Source organism: Anabrus simplex, chromosome 1, assembly GCF_040414725.1.
Source record: "Anabrus simplex isolate iqAnaSimp1 chromosome 1, ASM4041472v1, whole genome shotgun sequence".
Taxonomy (NCBI): domain Eukaryota; kingdom Metazoa; phylum Arthropoda; class Insecta; order Orthoptera; family Tettigoniidae; genus Anabrus; species Anabrus simplex.
In genome coordinates, this window is record NC_090265.1 from 1,704,965,483 (window position 1) to 1,704,993,274 (window position 27,792).

Genomic DNA, 27,792 nt, shown 5'->3' on the forward strand with positions numbered 1-27,792 from the left:
GTAGGAAAGATCACAATATGAAGATACAGTTGGAATTCAAGAGGACAAACTGGGGAAAATTTTCATTTATAAGAAGGGGAGTTAGGTATTAGAAAAACTTACCAAGGGAGACGTTCAATAAATTCCCAATTTCTTTGAAATAATTTAGGAAAAGGCTAGGAAATCAACAGATAAGGAATCTGCCCTAAATGCAGATCAGTATTGATTGAACACTTTCTAGCCTTCCTGTTGGCCCAGTATTCCTTCATGCGCAACGATTGGATCTGTTTTCTTTGCTGTAACCATATATGTTGTGTAGTCTTCTCTTCTTCCTCGAAATACCGTGTGTAAGTGATTTCCCTGATTTCATTCCGATCAAGTAGGTTTGGTGATCCTATTGCCTTCAGGTCTTTTCCTGTAAGCTTGTACCAATTCGGTCTAGTAGCCTTGATTTTTAAGAGATAATTTTGTTTTTTATTCACCTTTTCAAAATTACAAAGTTACAAAGTAAAATCACATTGCAAATTAATCAATCAAAATAAAAAAATGATAGTTTAAAGAAAGGTACTGATCTGAAAACCAAAAGCACACCTGTAGAATTGTATACGAGTGTTGAGACTAATAGAAACACTAAACTGCACGTTATAATTAAAATAAAGAATTCAAAATTAGAATAACACTCTTTTGAAAAAACAATACAGTCATCTCACTGTTATCAGTTCTCAGTACATCACCGGGTAACATAAAATAAAATACATTTAAAAATGAAATAGATGTTTCGCAAATTTCTCTATGTTGCGGTTTTTCGCCATTTCCCAACGAGCAGTCTTGATTGATCTGATAAAATCCACCAAAGTCCATCCACTCTTATCGTATGCCGTCAAATTCCAATGCACTGCCGCCGCTAGCAACCATGTTACAGCTTTCACTGCTGATTTTTCCTCCAGTTGAAATTCGCCAATCATTAACTGCTCAGTCGATAAAGAAGACAGACCTCCGTGTATTTTCCGCACTGTACTGACAGTCCATGCCCAGACAGGTCGCGCTTCTCGACAAGATGTAACTCGGTGCACTGTGGTATCGAGCTCGCCGCGAAGTCCACAATTATTATCTTCAGACAAGTTGTGACGAAAGCGTTTTGTTGCTGTTGAAACGATGTCATTAATTACCGAGTAGACTGATGACTTCCACTGAGTGGGTACTTGTTGATTGTTAGCATTTGACCACACCATTTTCCATTTTCTTTGAGGGAATTTTTGTTCTACCGGTACTGGTCGCTGTAATCCTTTCAGCAGGTAAGTGTAGAAATTCTTTGTCGAATGAAATTCTTTCCTTTTTTTCCGGTCCTGGGGGACTAGGATACTAACGATGGTTCGGAAAGCAGGATGTATATGCCGATGTCGACCACCTCTGACATCAGGCTCCGGAGGTTGAAGAAATGTCAGTTCTGTTCGAGTGTGCAACCCTGATAGTGATTTAAGTATTGTTCTTCCCAGAAGAGCCTTACATTTCAGGTCTACACAGATTAGGTTAAGTCCTCCATGTGTAATCGGCAAGTACAGTTGATCACGTCTCACCCGAAACAGGGAACCTCTCCAAAGATAGTGGCCTAGACAAAGTTCTATACGCCGTGTTATTTGTTTTGTTGCAGGTAGAACTTGCGCAAAGTACCAAATTTTAGATAAAGCAAACACATTAATATGCCATACTTTTTGGATGAAATTCAGAGACCTGGTATGCTGCTGCATTAAGGTGTTTCTAACTTTATTAATTATCGACGTCCAATTCTCGGTTAACATATCTTTAAAATTTTGTTGGAAAACAATTCCTAAGATCTTCAACTTAGTTGCAATGGGCAGTGATCGATTAGGCGCAGGTGATTGATGTCGGCCAAGAAGCAGCATTCCGAACTTTTCCTTATTTACGTTCGATCCTGAATCTTCCTCAAATTCGTGGATGATATGTAGAGTTCGCTCTTCGTCCGATGGTTCTGTTAGGATAACACACACGTCATCGGCATACGCCCGTACCGTCACTTTTTGTGCACCGAGTGACAGGCCAGTTATACGCTGATTTATTCGGTGAAGAACTGGTTCTAGCGCTACAATGAACAGAAGTATAGAGAGGGGACATCCTTGACGAACTGATTTCCGTATAGGTATTTTCCTAGTTAGATGCCAATTTATAATGATTCGTGAGGTATCTGTTCTATACAGTCCTTTAATGCACTCAATCAGTTTAGGTGGAAAGGCGAAAGTTTGCATTGTGGACCATAGGTACGGATGTTTTATTCTGTCAAAGGCCTTGTGGAAATCCAAACTTTCGAGTGTCGTGGGAGGAAGGTTCGATGAGGCTTTGTCGTGTAACAGAATGATGTTTCTCAGCACTAACAGATTGGAGATAATACTTTGACCTGATGTTCCACACGATTGCCATGGTCCGACAATCTGCTTCAACTGCAGTTTTATTCGAGGTGCTATTATTTTAGTGAAGATCTTGTAATCTGTATTTAGCAAGGTGATCGGCCTAAAGTCTTCCATTCCTAGAGGTCTTGTGGTTTTTGGAATTAAGATAATGATTCTCGACGTGAAATCTTCCATTAAGATGTGTGACCTCTCTAGTATTTCTTGGTACACTTGCAAAAGGTCGTCCCCTATTATGTCCCACATTATTTTGTAGAATTCATAAATTATTCCATCTGGACCTGGAGAGCGATGACGTGCTTGGGAAAGTGCAGAGAGTATTTCCTCCGAGGTAATATCTGCAATCAAACTTGACTCATCGTCTTTATTTAGTGTTGGTAGACCGTGCTGTAATGTAACAGTAAATGTGGTACTTCGGTAGACATGAGACGTAGGGCGTGTACCATTCGTTGAAGTGCGTACAGAGGGAGAGGGTTTGTTTAGAAATAAATCTTAAAATTTTTTCCTCTGAGTTTATTAATACATTCAAAGTCATGTCACCTCTGTACAGCAGATACAGTAGAAAACGTTCCTCGTCCTAGGGCTGGCGATGTCCTTGGAGCCCGGCAGCTCCCTTTCCCATACCAGTGAACCACCATTCATCCCCCGATGGAAGTTCTAGAAAATCCATTCGACGTCTTGAAGATCCATACGGTGCTGATGAAGGGCGTTGAGGTAGTCCTCGTGAATGATGAACGTGAATGAACATCGTTAAGCCTTGGGGCGAGTTAATGCAAGGACTGCTTCTGCACATATGAGAGGAAAGTTTATTAATGTTTTAACAAGGTTCAAACACAAAATGTATTCCTGAGAGTTTATCACACGGTGAAATGTCACTAAATTTTGTCCCGTGTTAAATGAAAGAAGGCCACTAGACTCGAATGAGCATGTAAGTTTAATACTCATAAAAATAAAAGTCCACTCGAAACTTATCGTCGAATTTAACAGAGTCACTTAAAGTTTGTGGCACTTGGTACAATGTAAAGTAATGCCGCACGACTTAGTTCTTTGAAGCACTGTTCAATATAATTTAATTGGAAATAAAGTTGTTCCACTCGTGAATTAGAACTCATTCACGTATTGATAATAACATGAAATCAAAAGACGAAATAAATCGAGTATTGACAGTCCTCGGTTCGACTGTTCGTAAACTGAATGTTCGTAGAATTGAAATGTGCTGTTTAGTAGAATTGAAATGCACAGTTCACACATGCACAGTTCACAGTTCATGACCTAAAAATATTTACACAGTTCATGAAATGGTAAAGTAAATTTGGATTCAAACACAATCTCATAAACTCGAAGTATTTGGTACTCTGTAAGGAGCAAACTGTTCTAAGTCCTGACAATAACATGAAACTTCAAATTACGAGCACTCGAAAACATTCGCAAGTCTTAGACACTTGTGTAGAATGACAGTCACTTGATGATGTTCAGACGAAGCACAATTTATATCACGTCCCGTCGGAGTAAAAAGTTGTCACTCACAGTATAAAGAAATCCGTACAAGTCCATATTCGACTCGATTAGGTTGAAGTCCACGGACTCGAAGATTAATAGCTGCTTCACGCTCGATCACGGTGCTCGCGAACCGACTGTGTGAACTCCACTGCCTAGCGTGCACATACATACTCAGGCCACACACTGGCAACACACTGGTCTGCTGAGCGAAGCAGTACGTATTTATATCTGACCCGGGCCTTCACCTCTCGTTCCATAACTTTATCGCCTCATGTCAGATTTTCGCGAAACTCGGCAGGAACATAGATAAGGGATCGAGTTACATGGTGATGTTGTTAAATTTGTTTCATTATTATTGTGTGGAAAGTTATTACCCATAGAAACTCGAAGAACACTCCACATCAGTCTAGGCTCTGTATCTCGGCGAGGCATGCTGTGACGTCACCCACTCTCTACGTCACACGCACACAGCTGTTGCTCGCCGTCCAGTCAGTCTTTCGTAGGCGGCCCGGAGCGTAACACGTAAGTTTTAAAATTTCTATTACGGGGACTTAGTTTTGTACCGCCGTTACCGGTACAGTAGGATGCTGTAAAGGTGCTGATTAATGGGTGGATCGTCATGGAATAATGTTGTGAAGTAGTCTGCACCAATTTTGAGAACGTCTTTCATATCCGACTGATGTGACCATGCTCATCCCGGATTTTAGTAATTGCTTTCCTCTTCCCTTTACGTCTTTCAGTCAAAATGTGAAATAGTGAAGCACGCTCTTTTTCAACTACTGAGGGTACTTTTGCACGGATGAACGCACCTTTCAGATGTTCTCTTGAAGATCAATGATAGTGTGTTTAAGTTCTTTCATTTCATTAAGGACATTCTCTCCACTAGCTTGCTGTCGCTGAAGCTGGTATAAAACTTCATAGTAAAAATCAAGGTATTTCTCTTTTCCTTCGCCCGTTGTTTGGGAATCTTTTGAAAAATCGTTTAATTTCTGGTTTAACAGTATCCGTCCACCAGGTCACATGGTAATGGTATTTAGATCGTTTACTACGCAATTTCACCCATAGTGTTCGAAAATCATTTTGGACATCTTGGTCGTACAAGAGGGACGCATTAAGTTTCCAGTATCCATGTCCATGTAGAGGTGGTCGTACAGTTGTTGAGTAACGAAAGAGGAGAGCATGATGGTCAATGAATGACACCGGTATAACCTCAGAACTGTGTAGCCTAGTTACCATCTCTCGTGATATACACTGACTGACAGAGCAAATGCAACACCAAGAAGGAGTGGTCAGAACTTTATGCCAATTGCAGGGTAGACTGACGTCACTGAGGTATGCTCATGATGTGAAATGCGCCGCTGTGCTGCGCACGTAGCGAACGATAAATGGGACACGGCGTTGGCGAATGGCCCACTTCGTACCGTGATTTCTCAGCCGACAGTCATTGTAGAACGTGTTGTCGTGTGCCACAGGACACGTGTATAGCTAAGAATGCCCGGCCGCCGTCAACGGAGGCATTTCCAGCAGACAGACAGACGACTTTACGAGGGGTATGGTGATCGGGCTGAGAAGGGCAGGTTGGTCGCTTCGTCAAATCGCAGCCGATACCCATAGGGATGTGTCCACGGTGCAGCGCCTGTGGCGAAGATGGTTGGCGCAGGAACATGTGGCACGTGCGAGGGGTCCAGGCGCAGCCCGAGTGACGTCAGCACGCGAGGATCGGCGCATCCGCCGCCAAGCGGTGGCAGCCCCGCACGCCACGTCAACCGCCATTTTTCAGCATGTGCAAGACACCCTGGCTGTTCCAATATCGACCAGAACAATTTCCCGTCGATTGGTTGAAGGAGGCCTGCACTCCCGGCGTCCGCTCAGAAGACTACCATTGACTCCACAGCATAGACGTGCACGCCTGGCATGGTGCCGGGCTAGAGCGACTTGGATGAGGGAATGGCGGAACGTCGTGTTCTCCGATGAGTCACGCTTCTGTTCTGTCAGTGATAGTCACTGCAGACGAGTGTGGCGTCGGCGTGGAGAAAGGTCAAATCCGGCAGTATATGTGGAGCGCCCTACCGCTAGACAACGCGGCATCATGGTTTGGGGCGCTATTGCGTATGATTCCACGTCACCTCTAGTGCGTATTCAAGGCACGTTAAATGCCCACCGCTACGTGCAGCATGTGCTGCGGCCGGTGGCACTCCCGTACCTTCAGGGGCTGCCCAATGCTCTGTTTCAGCAGGATAATGCCCGCCCACACACTGCTCGCATCTCCCAACAGGCTCTACGAGGTGTACAGATGCTTCCGTGGCCAGCGTACTCTCCGGATCTCTCACCAATCGAACACGTGTGGGATCTCATTGGACGCCGTTTGCAAACTCTGCCCCAGCCTCGTACGGACGACCAACTGTGGCAAATGGTTGACAGAGAATGGAGAACCATCCCTCAGGACACCATCCTCACTCTTATTGACTCTGTACCTCGACGTGTTTCTGCGTGCATCGCCGCTCGCGGTGGTCCTACATCCTACTGAGTCGATGCCGTGCGCATTGTGTAACCTGCATATCGGTTTGAAATAAACATCAATTATTCGTCCGTGCGGTCTCTGTTTTTTCCCCAACTTTCATCCTTTTCGAACCACTCCTCCTTGGTGTTGCATTTGCTCTGTCAGTCAGTGTATATGCCCGATCTATTCTAGAAGCTGACCCGGCTCTGTAGAATGTAAATTGGACGTCAGTTCCATGTTTCAGTTCCCAAACGTCATGTAAGAGCAATCCCTCAACACGATTTTGTAGGCTGCGACAGTTATTGAAATGTCCAGTTTGATCACGCGGATTTAATACACAGTTAAAATCACCGGCCAAAATGATGTTGTTAATAGGGCCCTGCACAAAATATCTGATGTCATCTTCAAATAAGCGTTCTCTGTCTAGACGCCCTTGCGAACCGGACGGAGCATAAACATTAATAAAACCGGGCGAGTTGGCCGTGCGTGTAGAGGCGCGCGGCTGTGAGCTTGCATCCGGGAGATAGTAGGTTCGAATCCCACTATCGGCAGCCCTGAAAATGGTTTTCCGTGGTTTCCCATTTTCACACCAGGCAAATGCTGGGGCTGTACCTTAATTAAGGCCACGGCCGCTTCCTTCCAACTCCTAGGCCTCTCCTATCCCATCGTCGCCATAAGACCTATCTGTGTCGGTGCGACGTAAAGCCCATAGCAAAAAAAAAAAAAAAACATTAATAAAAATGGTGTCCTCACATTGCACAGCAACAATTCTACCATTGGGATGAAACTCCGCTTCAGAAGCAGTCAGTCCTGCTCTATATATTATTGCCGTACCTCGAAGTGATGGACCAACGTTTACTTTATATTCATATCCCGTCAGCAAGTCTAAGTTTGGAGCATTAACTTCTTGAAGAAATAGGATATCTATGTCATGAACCCTGAGAAAATCCTGAAGGAGAGCTTGCGTGGTTAGACTTTTGACGCCGTCTACATTCAAGATGATGATACAACGTAGAAGAGTCATCTGCAGGAACAAGGGAAGAATCAAGGTAATTGTAGTAGAATTCATTCTGGTAGAAAGATGTGATTAAGCTGTTGTGGTCAATACACTGTCACACATAAACTGGTTTATAGTTTCTATTATTTAAGCCGACTGCGGGAGGTACTACGCCTTTGGGTGTTGTACGGTTTTGATTCGTCACGTGCAACGTATTTGTTGACAACTTTCTTCTGTAAGTTGTGAGTCCGTGGTACTGCCTGTCGTATTCGGGGTAGTCTTGTCACCTGCTAGCAACGTCACTGCACTTTCACTAACACTCGGTCCTGTAGTTGTGTTAGGATCAATTACAGGGTCAGCAAGGGAAGAATTGTCTAAATCCGGTGTAAACTCCATGTCTTCACTGCGCAAGGAAGTAGGCGTTGTTTGTTTGTTGTCTGTAATTGGATGGTTTGGAAAATCTGCGTGTGTGTTCTTTTTTGTTAACTGAGTGTCTCCTGTTGGTGTATGAATGTCTTCCTGAAGTTCCATATCTTCAGACCACAATTGTCTTTCTAGTGGTGTATTTACTATTTGTTTCATTCCAACTGGGCTCTCGTCAGATGCCGCCTGATCTACAGTCTCCTGTAGTGTCTGAATATTATCCCCCTTCTCAAGGTTGTCACTACAAACTGCCCTGATTGCTTCTTCCATTCTACCAGGTAAAGATGTGTCCGCTATGCTGTCAGCTAGAAGGTAGGTTTCGTGAAAGTTGTGTTGTTGTTTATGCGGAGTGTGAGTAATACTCTCTAATACGGTTGGGTATTCAGGCGAGAGAGCGCCGACTTCTGCATCTGTTGTGTTGCTTAGTGTACTGCTCCCATCAGACTCGGCCACTGCGGAGCTGTATGTTTGTTTTCTACTCAGTGCGGGACGCGCTTTCCTATTGGGACAATCTATTTGAAGGTGTGTCGTTTCTTTACAATAGAAATATGATTTAGATTGTCCTTCGTACGATAGTAGAATTCTACAATCATTCAGCATAAGCTGAGACGGGATAGGGTACTTAAGTTCTATTTTTGCAATTCGTATGCCATTACTTACATCAGCAAATTCGTAGGCTTCATTCCACCGTTCTTCCTGAATGTCTTTGACTACTCCATATGTAGAGAGAACCCGGGCAAGGCGATCGTTGCTTATTTCTGGAGGGACGTTGAACACACGTACGCGTTTAGTTAAAGTGTCCGATGCCGAAATAGTTACTTTAGTGGTACCGCCATTAACTAATAGAAAAGTTTTCACTCCTTCGTGACGTGCTAGAAGGTTTTTGTAAAGAGTCACAGATACTAATTTTATGTACACAGCATTTTCTCCGTTATTTAACTGTATGGCAATCACTTGGTCTCTGTTAAGTTTTAGTTCGTGACTAATCCAACGATGGATTTCTAAAGGTGAAGGCCTATTAATCCTGTCTTCGAAAACACATTGTATAGTGTTCTTCCTGATACTTGCCATGATTGTACGTACAATTTGCCAATGACTACACAAATATGTATTAGGAACACACACTTGCACTACGCGATAACCGCACAGTACCGACACGCCGCTTGCCGTGTTATCTCGGCCGAGGTTACGCACGAACTGTTCGTTATGAATGTACACGCACGCACATTAATGGTGTCCCGACATAAACAATCAACACTGCCCCACTCCAGTACTGAAAAGGAGGGGAGAGAGTAAAGGGATAGTGTTGAAGGCCGCTCCAGTATTGAAAAGGAGGGGAAGGGAGTGAACAGGTAATGCAGAATACACAGTGTGTGTGTTCCGGTGTTATACTGTAACATTGTAGTAAGATGGCTCCTATCCTATCACAGGTGAATCGAGGACGTATTATTGGCATGTGGGAGGCTCACATGGTCCCCCAAGCAATAGCACAAGCAATACCATGCAGTCTTAAGACACTTTGGAGATGGATAGAAATATGGCAAGAACGAGGTGAAGAAGGATTGGTAGACCCGATATAACGCAGCTACAAAATATTCCTAACTTGTATAAAATACTTTCAGGTTAAAAAACCTCCTTTACCTCTTAATACTGTACTTATCAGAGTAGGTTACTTTTTAATTTTTTTATGTTAAAATGCTATTTGTTCGGGGCGTCGACTTATAGAGTTCTTTTGCCCCTACTTGCACAATATATGAACCTGCATGTAATTTGAATTGCGGAAGTGTTGAGTGTTGAATGTGAGAAACGTTAAGGACGACACAAACATGCAGTCCCCAGGCCAGGGATATTATCATTTTCAATTAAAACCCCCTCACCCGGCCGGGAATGGAACCCGGGGCGGCCGGACGCGTTGCCCCGCACACCGCGGGGCCGGACGAGTAGGTAACCTAATGCTGTATTTCAATACATCCGCCATTGTGCCCATTTCGATCATAATGAAGTCTTGTAGCGGGCTGTCTGCATGCAGTCCATGCAGCAATGCGTTAAGCGAGAAGGTGAGTCATTGTGCCTTCGACACTACCCCTTCACTCCCTTCCCCTATGTTTTGTACTGGATTGGACTTCAACACTACCCCTTCACTCTCTCCCCTTCTTTTCAGTACTGGAGTGGGGTAGTGTTGACTGTTTATGTCGGGACACCATTAATGTGCACATCTGTACTAGCTGATGTACCCGTGCTTCGTTACGGGATTCTCGGAAAGACTGTCCTTGTGGTTTTCCTAACTGAAGTCAACATACGTCATTACAAAAACGTCCGTAGGAAAGTAGCGATTAAAAGCAATGTTATCATATAACATACTCGATCAAATGAAAAACCGGACATTTTCTCACTTTTAAGGAACAGAACTACGGTGCCGATCTAACAGTCCGAATTTCCAGAGCTGGAGTGACCAAGGCGCAGACAGCCGTGAGCACTCCTCTGCCATTATTCCGTTAAGTATGCACACTTCTCATTCCAATCAGTGTCTCAGAGAAGGGATGGAATAGCTCGAATGTTATGATAAACCAGTGTGATATGTACCAGTAGCATCAGAAAATTTGTGAACCAGACGAATGGCATGCTAAAGAGGAAAGTTATCTAACTCCCCACCTACCTCCCGCCAATATTCAGGCAGGCTGTTACACTCGGTAAGACCGGCCGAGTTGGCCGTGTAGTTAGGGGCGCGCAGCTGTGAGCTTGTATCTGGGAGATAGTGGATTCGAACCCCAATGTCGGCAGCAATGAAGGTGGTATTCAGTGGTTTCCCATTTTCACACCAGTCAAATGCTTGGGCTGTACCTTCATTGAGGCCAAGGCCGCTTCCTTCACACTCCTAGACCTTTCCCATCCCATCGTCATCATATGACCTATCTGTATCGGTAAGACGTAAGGCAAATTTTTAAAAATCTCGGTACGCAGAAGTAATCCTATCTATCGGAGATGAGTGGCAACAAAAGACACAAAACCACAAAACACATCAGAACCAACAATGGTCATTGTAATGTTATTGTTGGTTAATGTTATGAGCTTTCTATATTGTAGGCCTTCACATTTAGTTTCCTTACGACTCTGTGATTAGGGAATCTTATACAATTATTTATAGTGTGGACTGTAATTCCTTATTCTCCGAATTTACCTACCGATTTTCTTTAAATTCTGTTTGCCCATTTTCTCGCGATTCGGCGCTGATATGGACTTAATAAAAAATCCAAATTTATGAAAATCTGTGTGATCATAGCCGGTACGGTAACAATGTATAAGATATAAATGATGGGAAATTTAATACTATATAACTTTAGTTATGTGGTATCTATCGATACGATCTCTAATAACATAGATATTTGAGAATAAAATTTAGGCCTTTCCCTCAACTACCATTTCACTTACCGTGAATAAAATTATTTATGACCCAGATTATAGACACTTGTTTCCCGACCTTGCATACCGATTTTCATTAAATGCTCTTCAGCCGTTTTCTCGTGATGAGTGTACATACATACATACATACATACATACATACATACATACATACAGACAGACAGACAGACAGACAGACAGACAGACAGACAGACAGACAGACAGACAGACAGACAGACAGACAGACAGACAGACAGACAGACAGACAGACAGACAGACATTACGGAAAATTAAAAAGTACATTTCCTTGTTACTGTGAACACGACTGATACAGAGATATCATCCTTTTTAAATTCTGAGCAACGTACAGACAAAATTCTTATTTTATATATATATATATAGATGTATTTTGAGCTTTGGTCTGTTCGGGTCCATTCTTTCTAAGTGTCCCATGAATTGAATTCTTCGCATTCGCATAGCGTCTCTGATTTTGGGATTTTAAAAATATTTTCTGGGTTAGGCTTCGGATAATGTCTTTGGTTCTTGGCCCAAGAATTTTTCTCATTATTTTACGTTCTTTAACTTATATTTGGTGTTTTAGGAGCTTTATGTTAGAGATTGAGTGCCTCTGAAGCATAGAGTGCTTCAGGTTTGATTACAGTTGTATAATGTCGGATTTTGCAGTTCCAGGAGGGGTTCTTTTTTGTTGTATATACTTTTTGTAACTGAAAAGCATTCTCAATTTTCTGGAGTCTCGATTCAATAGATTTCTTTTCGTTACAGTTTGCTGTAATCCATTCGCCTAAATAATTTCGTTTACTCTAAAGATCTTGTTATTGCCAATTAGAATTTCATTTGATGCGATTTTGATGTCTGTCATAAATTTTGTTTTTTTTTCAAACGAGGTTTGTAATCCAATTTTCGCTGCTTGTTCTAGTAGTATTTCAAGTTGTTTTTGTGCGTCAGAGATATCTTGGGCAATTAGTGCCATGTCATCAGAAAATGCTAAGCTGTCTAATTTTATGCCTTTCTGTTTTGGTCCCAGTCGGTGGGTTGATGCACCAGCTTTTCTCCATTCCCATACAACATTCTCAAGCGCACAATTAAAGAGCAACGGGGATAGTGCCTGGTTAGCTTACATGCGGGTTTCGTCCTGAATTGAGTAGGGACGAGACATAACCCTGCGTTAGACACTGGGGTTGAGAACTCAACCCCCACACGGCGCGTCCCAATGCCTGATAGGGAAGATTCCTGTAGATATGCAGGACATGTGTGAATAAGCACCCGCGGATCAACTGAGGTAAAAGAAGAGCGGTCAATGGCTTCGACGGCAGAAGAGAAAATGCGTTTCCCAGTGGCGGAGAAGGCAGAAGAACCACACGGTTTGACGAAGGAGGAAAGGGCACGACGGTTTCACGTGTTAGTGACGATACCCAGACAGCATCTGATCCACATGTTAGTGGCGGCTGAATTAATAAACACAGAAGTGGAACTCTGAGCTCAATCAGACTGGGTTCCCAAACTCAGTCAAAAATCCAATTCCGGTAAATCAACATGGATATAGCACCTTCGAAAGAGAATTACCCCAGGTGGTCAAATCCCACGGTTGAAAAACCGCAAGTGATCTATTCGGAATCTGGGGAGGCCACAGAAGTGTCCATAAAGGTAAGTCGGAGTGCCTCGAGACCCCGTAAGGGCAAAATCCAACCGAAATAACAAATAGGCTTTTGACATTAAATAAAATTCACTTTTGAAAATTGGAAAACTTAAAACATGTAAATGTAAAAATCTTTAGTGCTAGCTGACGTGAAGCAAACGATATTTTTATTACTATATGCTCAAACAAGCACAAAAAAATAATCATGCAGATATCTACTATAGTTTGCAGATAAATTATTTTCAAACCCTTGAAAATACCCAGTCCAAAACCATGGTTGGGGATATTTAGGCCCAGACCGGAATGGTTAAGAAAGTCCTTCCTTACTTGTGCTGATCAGCTTTCCATGTTACCCATACATCTGACATCATTATTATGTTGCTAAAATAACGGCATTAATCCACTTCATTTCCTAATGCTAAGTTTCCGCCATCGGCTTACCTTGTTCAAATGCATTCCCTAACTTGTGTTTCAAATTTGTACCTATTTTTAATTTGTACTACATACAACTGAATAATTCCTTCAGATTCCCTACAAATACACACAAAAATAATATCTTTTCTCCTACCGCTGTTTCCACACCGGGCGGGGTGGCTCTGTTTTATGGCCAGATTCCCTTCCTGACCCAACTCGATGTGGAAGGATGTAGTCAATATTGCGTGTTTTCATGCAGGCTGGTAGTGTGGTGTGTTCTGTGCAGGAGTGTATTGAGACAAGCACGAACATCCCTTCCCCGAACTTGAAGAATTAACCGGACGTTGTTAAAATCCCGCATTTGACAGCGAATCGAACGCGGTATCCTCTGAACCGAAGGTGTTGATGATCACTATACTGTTAAGGATGAAGATTCGCATAAAATATCATTGACAAATCGCAGCATTTTTATTTCCTCTCCATGAGCTCTAGTTCCTTTTGAAGTTATTTTACCACCTTTTCTACATATACGCCGAAATGCAGGCGCGAGAGTAACTGCAGCCCTGCCTCACTGCTTCCTCGACAGCTACCTCTTTTTCATAGCCCTCGATTCTTGCCACTGTAAGCTGATGCTTATAGAGATTGTAGTTAACTTTTCGTTCTCGGTATTTCATCCGATTACCTTCGATTACCTTCAAAATCTCAAATAGCTCGTTTCAATTAGCCAAATGTTTTGAGAATTTCAAGATTCTCTAATACTTGACAAATTAATTGATTGATTGATTGATTGATTGATTGATTGATTGATTGATTGATTGATTGATTGATTGATTGATTGATTGATTGATTGATTGATTGATTGCGTGCAGTCTCGGGACAGGCCTGGTGCAGCTCTTTTTATCTGACGTCCTTCAGTAGAAGGGAGATATGAGACATGATGTCGGCAGATATCTTCCTCCTGTTGAATATCACCGAGAGGTCTACACAAGGTTTAACATCTCCATCTGACTTAAGTATCACCATCAACAGCGTCATATTACCGGACTCCGCATGAACACTCTGGAGAGGTTTTTAATTGAAACCAGTATTTTTTTTCATGCAATGTAGTGATTATAAGTTTTATGAACGGCCAACATTCCGATGGTGAACAGGGGTCGAACCAGCTAACCAAGGTGTCAAACCATGGCCACGTGGCGGACTTACTTAAGGGGAGTTAGGACTAATTTTAAAACTTCTGAAGTTTTTATCCAATTTTTACCAAATTTATTTGTTGCCTTTATGTACAAATACACACATTTTACCAAATTAGAGGAGTGTAGCTGTATTAGTTCAAATGTTATTTCAATTTTTATACTTAAAAATGTCCCTTGAGTAGATGTTTTCGTTTTATCAAGTCGGAATTTTTGTTGATATTTACCCAATTTATGTAGAAATATTAATGTGTTTAGTATCAGATGAATACTATTCTGTCCAGAAATGTTTACAATTTTGTTTCTATTTTTTTGAAATTTCAATACTATTCCAACACTGAACATCAAAATTTGAAGAATATTTATATTTATATTTATATTTATATTTATATTTATATTTATATTTATATTTATATAAAAACAAAAAGCAAAATAATATCTACTCATTTCAGAACTGCCCTGCACCAAAATTAATGTCGCCCCCTCAGACCTCCTAATTCTTCCTTGGATATGTTCTGTCACTTGATGTGTTCTCATTTTCTCTTGATCGCGGCTTCTCTTTCTGCTCTGAGCCACAAGGTCATAACATATTGTGCTGCTTCATAGCGTGTCGTAGGCTTTTAAATACACAGCACTCTCCTTTCAAATGTCCGCTAAGGGCTTTAAAATGGCGTGGCGACTTAACTGATATCATTATCTGATAGAGGAAGGGATGGACAATAATATTTTAATAATAAGACAAAACGACCTGTTTTTGGTTCAAAAATAAAATATTTGAGTCATAACTTCCCTTAACGACTGAACAACAGGTCATGCAGTGTGCAAGAAAGACGATGCAACTACAATAGCCGGAAGAACTTTGTTCTTCGAGAGAAGTACCTGGAGTGTTAGGGCCACTGCTATAAGGATGCTAAAAGCTAATTATGCTGCATATCGAGCTAACGCAGCGCGGCCTCTGACTGAGTAATAAGACTCCAGTCAACTCTTGTTACTGATTTAGCTCATCTACTCTTCTTCTCCTATTAAGGCCCTCCCCTTATCTTTCTCTTCCAATTACATTACACTCTCTCGCTCTTGATTCTTATTCCAATCCCTACCCGCTCCCTCATTTCCATATAGATACAATGACAATGGAAGTGGAACCGCTAATTTTAAAGCCGTGCTAGAATATACATGCAAATCAATTTCCTTTGATTACAAATCTCGATTCTTTAGAGACGGAATTCTCAAGAACAAAGATTACTTAATCATTAGTAGCAACTCAGTACGTAATTATTTTCCAACTGGCCTGCTCGTTGTAATAGATAAATATGGATAAATGAAGCACGGCTAGAATATTAACTTGAACAAGAGATAAGGTCTGCCAACTTTTAGAATCTCCCACCTTTAGTTTGAGGACTATAACAAGCGTTTATTTAAACATAACATGCATTTTCCGGACCTACGATATTCACGAAGTTGAAATTGTGAATAAGAATTTCACACAATGCGACACATCACTTTCGGGTGCCCGCACAGCATTTGCTTCATGTATGTCGGTGACCTAGTGAGAGCTTCAACGACGGATATTAAATGGCTGCAAAGATTGCACATTGCAGTTACTTCTCGTATTCATCCTTTAATTTATTTATATATATACAGTCGTTTTGATCATTTCTCTTTTGATATCCATTTTCTGCATTACAGTTTTAAATAGCTGAATTTATGTACAGTAATATGAGTTAAAATACCTGAATTGCATGCTTTTCTACATTGAAAACCCATACATTGCGAAACATTAAAATAAATAAATAAATAAATAAATAAATAAATAAATAAATAAATAAATAAATAAATAAATAAATAAATAAATAAATAAATAAATAAATATATGGCGTAGGGACGTGGCGCACCCATCGCCCAGTGGGAAACCACTGCAATCAGCCACCCGAGTACCGGCGGGAGAACCGAAGCATGGGGTATGGAGGAAATGCCATCCCGAGTCGAACATCAGGCTCTCTCCAAGGCTTACAACCTTGGAAGTAACTTGGTCGATGTAAAACTACACCGACCCCAAACTACAAGTTTTCAACTGCAAAGCATGGAGGAAAATTCAACAGGAAATTGTACCCCAGGTGGTAACCAATCCACCGTCGCCTTGAGGGACGCAAGCAGGCCTTCGGATTCTGGGGAGCCTGCACCTACATGCAAGGAGGTATCGGAGACTCTTAGGAACAAAATCAGCCACAAACAACGAAATTTTTTGCTACCTTCAATGCCAACTCCCTCTTGAAAGTTGGTAAACTCAAACATCTTACGGATGTCCTCTCTCATCATGAAATCCTAATTACAGCAATTCAAGAGTCAAGGTTTACTGATGAACATGCGTTTGGATCACAAGGTTATAGAATCTTCAAAGGGAAAACTGGCAAACGTGTGATGAAAACTGTTCCACACAGGATTTATTGTCAGCAGGAAAATTATTGATTCAGTCACCGATTTCAGCTCTCCTAACAGCAGGGTCTCGATGCTTAGCTTTCGGAGTATGAACAACGTACACACGCTTGTGAACGTACATGCACCAATTAACCAGGCAAACAAGAAAGACCCAGAAGGAACAGACAAATTCTGGGAGGACCTGGAAGATGTTATATCAAAAATTCCTGACAAACACACAATCATTTTGCTTGGAGACTTCAATGCCCAGATTGGCAAAGAAAGGAAATTCCAAAATATCGTTGGAAACTATCCAGCCCACAGACGAACCAACCGAAATGGGGAAAGGCTTATAGAGCTTTGTAAGGCATTCAATCTTGTTCTTAAGTCAACAGCTTTCAAACATCTACCAAGAAAACAAAAGACATGGATATCACCAAATCCTCACTTGGGAGAATTTCAAATAGATCATGTTGCCATTGCACGAAAAGCAACACAAGAGATCCAAAATGTTAAAGTCCTGAGAAGTGCTAACCTTGACTCAGACCACTATCTATCCAAGATCAAAATTAAGCTTCATCCAAGAAACACCAAAAGAGTTAAGATAAAGAAAACTAGCAAATTTGATACAGAAAAGCTGAAAACCAGCGAAAAATTCACTCGGAAACTTCAGTCTTTGGACACAGAAAATTGGGAACAACTCAAAAATGCCATTGTTGAAACGGCTGAGGAGACAGTATTGCTAAAGAAACCAAAGAAGCATCCGTGGTGGACTCAAGAATGTGATGAAGCCATAACACAAAGACAAATCGCTTGGCAAAGATGGAATTCCCTGAAGAATCCAGAAAGATATGAAGACTTTTTGGAGGCTAGGAAACATGCAGCGAAAGTGATCCGCCAAGTAAAGCGCACATTTGACAAAAACCAACTGACACAGATCGAGCAGGACTTCAATAAGAATAATACTAGGGATTTCTATAGAACCTTCAAACACAACCTCACCAAGTACACCCCACCAAGTCTACACTTCCGAGATCAAAATGGAGAAGTTGCCTACAACGACAAGGTTAACTGCCAAATCTTGGCTAAATATTTTGAATCTCTTCTTAACTGCGAAGAACCAGAATCAGAATTCACCTTTGAAGAATCCAGACATCCCAACCCAGACTCTTCTCCCCGCACAAAAGAGGAAATCAAACAGATAATTACATCATTAAAGAACAACAAAGCACCTGGAGAAGATGCGATAATTGCTGAACTCTGGAAGGCTGCAGGTGAAAAGGCGATCGATAAACTAACTGAGATCATTCGCGAGATCTGGGAAACAGAGAAGATCCCAAATGATTGGACAGCAGCCCTGATTCATCCCCTACATAAGAAAGGTAACAAAACAGATGTAAACAACTATCGCGGCATCTCCCTTCTCGCAGTAACATACACAATTCTCTCCAAAGCCCTTCAAACTCGGGCAGAAGAGCAACTTGATTCACAGTTGGGTGAATACCAAGGAGGCTTTAGAAAAGGACGATCTTGTGCAGGGCAGATCATGAACCTTAAGTCTGTCCTGTCGTACCTAAAATCCAGGAATAAGAATTTTGTAGTTACTTTTGTTGACTTCCTAAAAGCCTACGACTCCATAGACCGACACACACTCCTCCGCATTCTGAAGGAAATGGGCTTAGACAACAAAACGAGAGCTATCATTCAACAGACCTTAACCAGCACTACGTCCAGGGTGAAATTCAGGGGAGAAATTTCGAACGTCTTTGAAATCAAGACTGGTGTTAGGCAAGGGGATGGACTATCACCGCTTCTCTTCAACTGCGCTCTGGAGAAAATCATTCGGGAATGGCGCAAGGAGATGTGCAAGGAAGGGGTTGAGAATGGCCTTAGAATAGGATATAAGAAAAATGATCTTATCATAGACTGCCTAGCTTTTGCAGATGACCTAGCGATCTTTTCTGATTCCCTAGATACTGCTGAAAAACAAATTAACCAACTGAGAATCCAAGCAGCAAAAGCTGGCCTCCAAATCTCTTTCCAAAAAACAGAGTTTATAACCAACATCAAGCCAGCCCCCAGAGAGCTCATTGTGGAACAGGGAAAAATCAAGCAGGTGGAAAAGTTTAAGTACTTAGGCGAGTGGATAGTACCTAACAACTCTGAGAAAGAAGCAATCATGTGCAGAATCAACAAGATGGAGGTGGCATATCAGCTGTCTAGGAATGTCTACAACAAAAGATCAGTGTCCATGAACGCCAAGCTTAGGCATTATTGTTCGTTTGTACGCCCGGAAGCGCTGTACGCAGCAGAATGCCTTGCAATGAACAGAAAAGGTCTGATGGAGAAGCTAGAAGCTAAAGAAAGAAATATCCTGAGAAAGATTCTTGGACCAATCAAAGAAAATGGTGAGTACAGGAGACGACACAACAGCGATCTGTACCAACATATGGAGAGGATAACGGACACGATTCGGAAAAGGAGGATTAATTTTTATGGCCATATAACACGCATGAGCACACAGAGACAAACCAATAGGATCTTTTCCTACTTTCTTAACAAGAAAACCAAGGGACCCTGGTTTATCGAAGTTGAAAAAGACCTTCAAGAAATAGGAATCACACTCGAAGACATCCAGAAACGTGCTCCTCTCCAGAAAAAGCTCCAGGGATACAACAGGATCCAAGAAAGGCCAAAGTTGAAAACAGGCAAGAAGTGGACTGATGAAAGGAAGGAGGCTCACAGAACGAGAATGCGTGAGTACTGGGGAAGAATTAAAGCTCAAGGATGCAAACGGTTGAAATAACGTGGTCCACAGTAGGCCGAAACGAAGAAAGAAGAAATAAATAAATAAATAAATAAATAAATAAATAAATAAATAAATAAATAAATAAATAAATAAATAAATGGTAAGATGCAAAATATACACTGACTGACAGAGCAAATGCAACACCAAGAAGGAGTGGTTCGAAAGGGATGAAAGTTGGGTAAAAAACAGAGACGGCACGGACGAATAATTGATGTTTATTTCAAACCGATATGCAGGTTACACAATGCGCACGGCATCGACTCAGTTGGATGTAGGACCACCGCGAGCGGCGATGCACGCAGAAACACGTCGAGGTACAGAGTCAATAAGAGTGCGGATGGTGTCCTGAGGGATGGTTCTCCATTCTCTGTCAACCATTTGCCACAGTTGGTCGTCCGTACGAGGCTGGGGCAGAGTTTGCAAACGGCGTCCAATGAGATCCCACACGTGTTCGATTGGTGAGAGATCCGGAGAGTACGCTGGCCACGGAAGCATCTGTACACCTCGTAGAGCCTGTTGGGAGATGCGAGCAGTGTGTGGGCGGGCATTATCCTGCTGAAACAGAGCATTGGGCAGCCCCTGAAGGTACGGGAGTGCCACCGGCCGCAGCACATGCTGCACGTAGCGGTAGGCATTTAACGTGCCTTGAATACGCACTAGAGGTGACGTGGAATCATACGCAATAGCGCCCCAAACCATGATGCCGCGTTGTCTAGCGGTAGGGCGCTCCACAGTTACTGCCGGATTTGACCTTTCTCCACGCCGACGCCACACTCGTCTGCGGTGACTATCACTGACAGAACAGAAGCGTGACTCATCGGAGAACACGACGTTCCACCATTCCCTCATCCAAGTCGCTCTAGCCCGGCACCATGCCAGGCGTGCACGTCTATGCTGTGGAGTCAATGGTAGTCTTCTGAGCGGACGCCGGGAGTGCAGGCCTCCTTCAACCAATCGACGGGAAATTGTTCTGGTCGATATTGGAACAGCCAGGGTGTCTTGCACATGCTGAAGAATTGCGGTTGACGTGGCGTGCGGGGCTGCCACCGCTTGGCGGCGGATGCGCCGATCCTCGCGTGCTGACGTCACTCGGGCTACGCCTGGACCCCTCGCACGTGCCACATGTCCCTGCGCCAACAATCTTCGCCACAGGCGCTGCACCGTGGACACATCCCTATGGGTATCGGCTGCGATTTGACGAAGCGACCAACCTGCCCTTCTCAGCCCGATCACCATACCCCTCGTAAAGTCGTCTGTCTGTCTGCTGGAAATGCCTCCGTTGACGGCGGCCTGGCATTCTTAGCTATACACGTGTCCTGTGGCACACGACAACACGTTCTACAATGACTGTCGGCTGAGAAATCACGGTACGAAGTGGGCCATTCGCCAACGCCGTGTCCCATTTATCGTTCGCTACGTGCGCAGCACAGCGGCGCATTTCACATCATGAGCATACCTCAGTGACGTCAGTCTACCCTGCAATTGGCATAAAGTTCTGACCACTCCTTCTTGGTGTTGCATTTGCTCTGTCAGTCAGTGTAAATCGAACTAGAAAATTATTGCTGAATTATTCCTGTTCAAAAATAAGCGTTGGTGGTGATTATTGTTTTAAGATGAAAAACAATACTGTAATAATTCCATTCTAACACTAGTTATAAAGTAAAACGGAAGAAAACTGATATTTCAAGGAATACATATGTTGTATGTTGGGTATTCAGCCCGAAGGCTGGTTTGATCCTATAGAGCTCCACCAACAGCTGTCATAGATAGCTTAGGTGTCACTGAAGATGCATACTAGGGAAGTGAGGAGTGAGGTAGTTTCCCGTTGCTTTCCTCACCGAGCCAGAAGTTGCTATTGCATATCAGTCTGCCAAGCCCACTGAAATGCATGCACCAACCGACCATATGAGCGATATTTTCACACTATTCAGAACAGGGACTGGCTGCATAAGGAATGGCATTACTGGCATCGCTCATACCTCAGTCACTTTCATACTGTCAAACCCAAGGATGAGACTGAGACAGGTCAGTGAAAGTAACAAATTTATTCTAGCCCATACCAGAAGACATAGTGCACTGTCAACACTACATCCTGCCAACAAAGGCAGAGGAATACATATAGAGCAAGGAAGAAGACAGGATCTTTAAATGCTGGGAAATGAAATACTTCCTAAGCGACGACTGCGGAAGAAAAGGAACGTTTGTTAAGAAAAGTGGAATGGCTGAGCCTGAAGTTAAAAGCCATTCACATAAATGCATGCAATGCAAGTCTCCAAGACTCGGCTGCGTTCGAGGCTAATAATAATTATGCTTTGCACCTTAAGACAACCACTACCACTACTGGCATCCCATAATCACAACACTAGCTGCTTAGCCTCTACGGATGGGAGAAAGTAAACTAACTTAAGCCTCCAGAAACTTCAATCGACTAGAAATATGGTATTTAGACTCACTCTTAAGTCTTCAAACAGAGTTTAAGGTAGAAAATTACAAAGTGTCTCAATAAAACCAAATTATAATTGCGAAAAATTTGAGCAGTATACCAAATCACTGTACAGACAGATAAAATGAATATGGTTTGCAGAAACAAGATTGATGTAATATGGTGCTTGGAATTTTATTAGTTTCAAAATTACTTGATGTTAAATCTAAGCTTTTCTTACTTCATTTATTTTGCATATTGTGCCCACAATTCGCTCTGAACACCACACCCTATTATATGCATTTCTCCCTTGGTAAATTATTCCATTCCCTAATTCCTCGTCAAATAAACGAATATTCGAGTCTTCCCATGTAATGATTTCGCAACAATACTCTTTTGTCGGAAACCATCCAGAACAATTAACATAACCAGCTGAATTACTTCTCCATTTAAGCAGTGCCAGACTAGTTATTAGATCGACAAGTGGCATCAACACGCTAATATTCCTCTTCCACTTTCCTTGGAATGAGATGCAGCTGAATTACTTCTCCATTTAACCAGTACCAGACTAGTTATTAGATCGACAAGTGGCATCAGCACGCTAATATTCCTCTTCCACTTTCCTTGGAATGAGATGCAGCTGAATTACTTCTCCATTTAACCAGTACCAGACTAGTTATTAGATCGACAAGTGGCATCAGCACGCTAATATTCCTCTTCCACTTTCCTTGAAATGAGATGCAGCTGAATTTAAAATCCCAGACTTCAGACACTGGAACGCAGTGCGAAGACGGCCGGTTGATCTTGCCTGGTGCCACAGAACTACGAGAAATTCATTATTTGTGTACTGAGGATACAGAACGTGCCAAGGAACAGCAGCATTTTGATGTGATAAATTTTGGCTAAAGCTTTCTTCTGTTAATACTTACAATAATATTTTTGCACTCTTCGAATAATTACAATTAAAAAGTTATTGTCTAAATTTTTCGTTAATTATTCTTAGAGTAGCACAACATCTTTGAGGTGTTACTTTCATTAAAGCCATGGAGGACATATTTAATACCCGTCATTCTTAAGGGGAGTCACGACTGAAATGTGGGTCTTCTACAATACACCCCTTATCACAACGAAATTTAAAACACACGCATATACTAATAACATATAGCACTACACAAAATTTGGAGTGTATTAATTTAACTGTTGAAAAGTTGTTACAAAATAATACTTCCTTTATGTTTTGCATGGAAAAATCTCCTTGTGGCACAGTTTTTATTATTTTGGAGTTTTTATTTGAAAGACTTTTCAAAAATACTCATATGCTTAGTAATAACTGTGGGTTTTGCGGCCAGGTATAAACTACGGGAGATATAATTTTTTTTTAGTTCTTCGTTATTAATAGAATAAGCAAATATCTGGTTTGTTAATATTCAGCGGATAATAAAATACATAACTAGTTTTAATTCCTGTACATAAAAATATTACCTGAAAATTTCGGGTAAATTTCATAAGAACTCTATCGCAAGGAGAATTTCGTTTCTGGCAAAGGGCTGAAAATATTTTCAGCCAGAAAATTGCAATTTAAAATTTTTAGAAACATACTTGTTTTAACATAGAAAAATGAGGTGTATTAAACTTTATTTAATGAGTACTAAAAGGAAACTTAGTATGACAACACATTATTCCTTATTAATATGTCTACATATTTGGTAGAAACCTATCGCATTATATATATAATTAATTATTCAAAAAATGGCGGTGTATCATGACCACTATTTTGCCGCTCCCATGATAATTTCAAAACACGTGAATACTTTACTCTGCTTCCGTTTTTATTAACCGGATCCAGTGAGATTTCCTCAGTTAAGCAACATTGGGCGTGGTCAAGATTTGGATGGGTTGCCACGCCCTGTAGGTGGGGGTGGGGTGAAAGGGAATGAAGGAGAGGAAAGGAATTGGCCACCCTACCGTACGTAAACTCTGGCTCAAGCACACCTCTGCGGAGGTTCGGACCTGCCTTCAGGCAGAATACACTCTTACCTTATCTTACCGTTTTTATTATGATTACTAAATTGATAGCTACAAAATGTGCTTAAGTATTTTTTTAAATTTTCAATTGAAAATATATTTTTTCAAAGTTAACCAATGAAGGGACCTAAGTAAGTCTAGTACATATTCTTCTACTCTATGAAATATAGACGCATGCAAAATTTCATGTTAGTATATTCCAAATTTTCAGAGTTATCAGGGAAATGGTTCTGAAAAACAAAAGTTACGGGGAGCAAGCAACGAACTTACTGATAAAAGGCTTGCTTGGGGAACATGGCTTCACGTTTTTGGTCATAAGTCCGGAAGTATTGGAGATAATAACAAAAATTTTGCAGTGTTATAAAGAGAAACGTTTAATTTTAAATGAAAAACATAAATTTTAAAATCGCATATTTGGTCGCTCAAAGGTGTCGTTCTCCCCCTGCCCTGGACTGTCACTTATTTCTCCTCTTATGAACAGCGTAGGCCTTCTTGGAGGTAAATATATTCCAGTGGTATTATTGAAAAGGTAGTCCGAAAGAACTTTTAATTCAATATTATCAGACAGAGTGAGAGAAAGGGGCGTTACTCTTTAATTCTGGCATTTACTGTAAACCAATAAAAATTGCGTTAGGAAAAAGTGATAACGGAATTTGAAATAGGAGGACCTGGGGGATTTTTCTTCTTATTATTATTAATCTACTTACCCTCCAGTATTGGTTTTTCCCTCAGACTCAGCGAGGGATCCCACCTCTACAGCCTCAAGCGTGGTACATTGGGTCGGGGATACAAGTGGGAAGAATGACCAGTACCTCTCCCAGGCGGCCTCACCTGCTATGCTGAACAGGGGCCTTGTGGGGGGATGGGAAGATTGGAAGGGATGGACAAGGAATAGGGAAGGAAGCGGCCGTGGCCTTACGTTAGGTAAGTGGGAAACCACGGAAAACCACTTCCAGGATTGCTGAGGTAGGAATCGAACCCACCTCTACTCGTATCACCTTTCAAATTTCGTGACAGAGCCGGGAATCGAACCAGGGCCTCGGGTGTGGCAGCTAATCTTACTAACCACTACACCACAGAGGCGAATGCTGGGAGATTTTTAAAATTTAAAATTCGATATTTGGCAAAAATTAGTAACATTTCAGTCATTTCAGTATGACAGTTCCGTTACTCGATACATGGCTACTAGCCTAACGGTGCATGTGATAACATTTTAAGGGACCTTTTCTATTCTTCAAAACAACATCAACACGTATTGGTATAGATTACACAAATTTATAGGAAGTATCCTTTATCTCTTCATCGCCAAACTACACCTTCATAAGTGAGCATAATTCTCATGTTGTCCGGCTCCATGACCCACCAGGGTCGGGAAGTTTAACCTTAATTAGTTAATTTCGCTGGCACGGGCGCTGGGTGTATATGCCGTCTTAATCCTCATTTCATCCTCATCACGACGTGCAGTACGCCTACGGGAGTCAAATCAAAAGACTTGCATCTGGCGAGCCGAACTTGTCCTCGGACACTCCCGGCACTAAAACATACGCCATTTCATTTTCATTATCATGTTCACTTTTGTGGAGCTATTCGGTTCCGCCACCTTCTTCTTTCTTATAAATGGCCCTTTAATTTTTGATCGGGTGAGTTGGCGGACAAAAGGAGCACTTACGTTTTTGCATTCAAAGAATTAGTTGTTATTGTTGTATGTATGGCATGGTGCAAGATCTTATCGAAAAACACTGTCACTATCTGGAGAGATTTTTTGTAACTTAGGCACTACTTGTTCCTGAAGGATTTCGATGTATTGGCTGCTGTTCATCATACCCTTAACGTGGATTAAAGGTCCTGGCCCGTGTAGGTAAAACATCTCCAGAATGTCACTTTCGGGGGATATTTAAGTGCCCGTTTAATATCGGGCGGTGATATTCTCTCTTGCTTCTTTACGCACGCAAGGAACACACTGAAGAATTGATATCATCTAAAAATATCCGATCTTACACATTCCATTCTTTATATATTTCAGCCCATATCAATTGCTTTTTGCGCATAATGTACGTCAGAAGCTGCTTCTTTGCTGGTCTGCATGCTCTTCTTCCTGCCCCAATAGCTAGTCTGCAGCGAACTCTTGTAACGTGAAAATTTCGCCCACTCTGACTGAAATCTCGATTTAGGTCAACATCTGAGATTCTGGGATTTATTACGATCTTCCTTATAAATAACGGTTTCACTGTAGTTTTCCTTCCTCTAGAGATAAAATGAACCCGGTTTGTCGGTACCGCTTAAAAACTGAATTGGCCGTAGCCAGACCAAGGCCATATTAAAAGGCAATTTGTGTTTTTATCATAGTGGTTTGCTCAGTTAAAGACTAAACACACACGACCTTATCCGGAGATATTCAGTTCGTTTAAAAGAACTTCCAATAATGCCCAATAGTATGAAAAATAATGTCACTATACATATACAGTGCAATTAGCAATTATTAGCGGGAACGCACGGTTCTGCCAACTCCAGTTATAAATATTTTTAGAAATGCCTGTGTTCGGATTAATTTCAACGCTACTGTAACCGTATTCTCATTGTATTAACAGAAATATTTATACTAAATAATGACTAATATATATTAATTGAAACCATTTTCTCATGCATAATATCGATTCCAGCTGACCTTACGAACTGTAAGACATATACAAAATTGAAGACTGCTTGTAGAGATCCCCTTCTGAACGCCACTGACTTGTTCGTGTGACTGGTGATGTACGAGTATGATAGACTGCGCAGGTTGGCAATTGTGGTACGTAACTGACTTTGTGATTTCGAAATTTTAAAACACAGTTATTTTCTAGAATTATTATTATTATTATTATTATTATTATTATTATTATTATTATTATTATATTTATTATTATTATTATTATTATTATTATTATTATTATTATTATTATTATATTTATTATTATTATTATTATTATTATTATTATTATTATTATTATTATTATTATTGTTGTTGTTGTTACATATAATAGTGTGTATATGTGTAATAATCTTTCAATTTGTGTACACAGAATTTAAGTAGTCACTGTTTTCCGCCATACTTGTTTTATGACATATTTTGTATAGGCCTAGTACTATATTATACTTTTTGATGTATTGTTTCTCATAACTGCTGTATATTTTCTTTGTTTGATGCGATTTGCTAACTTTACTTATTATTACTTATTATGTATTACGTAGTCCGCCTCTGTGGTGTAGTGGTTAGCGTGATTAGCTGCCACCCCCGGAGGCCCGGGTTCGATTCCCGGCTCTGCCACGAAATTTGAAAAGTGGTACGAGGGCTGGAACGGGGTCCACTCAACCTCGGGAGGTCAACTGTGTAGAGGTGGGTTCGATTCCCACCTCAGCCATCCTGGAAGTGGTTTTCCGTGGTTTCCCACTTCTCCTCCAGGCGAATGCCGGGATGGTACCTAACTTAAGGCCACGGCCGCTTCCTTCCCTCTTCCTTGCCTATCCCTTCCAATCTTCCCATCCCTCCACAAGGCCCCTGTTCAGCATAGCAGGTGAGGCCGCCTGGGCGAGGTACTGGTCATACTCCCCAGTTGTATCCCCCGACCAAGAGTCTGAAGCTCCAGGACACTGCCCTTG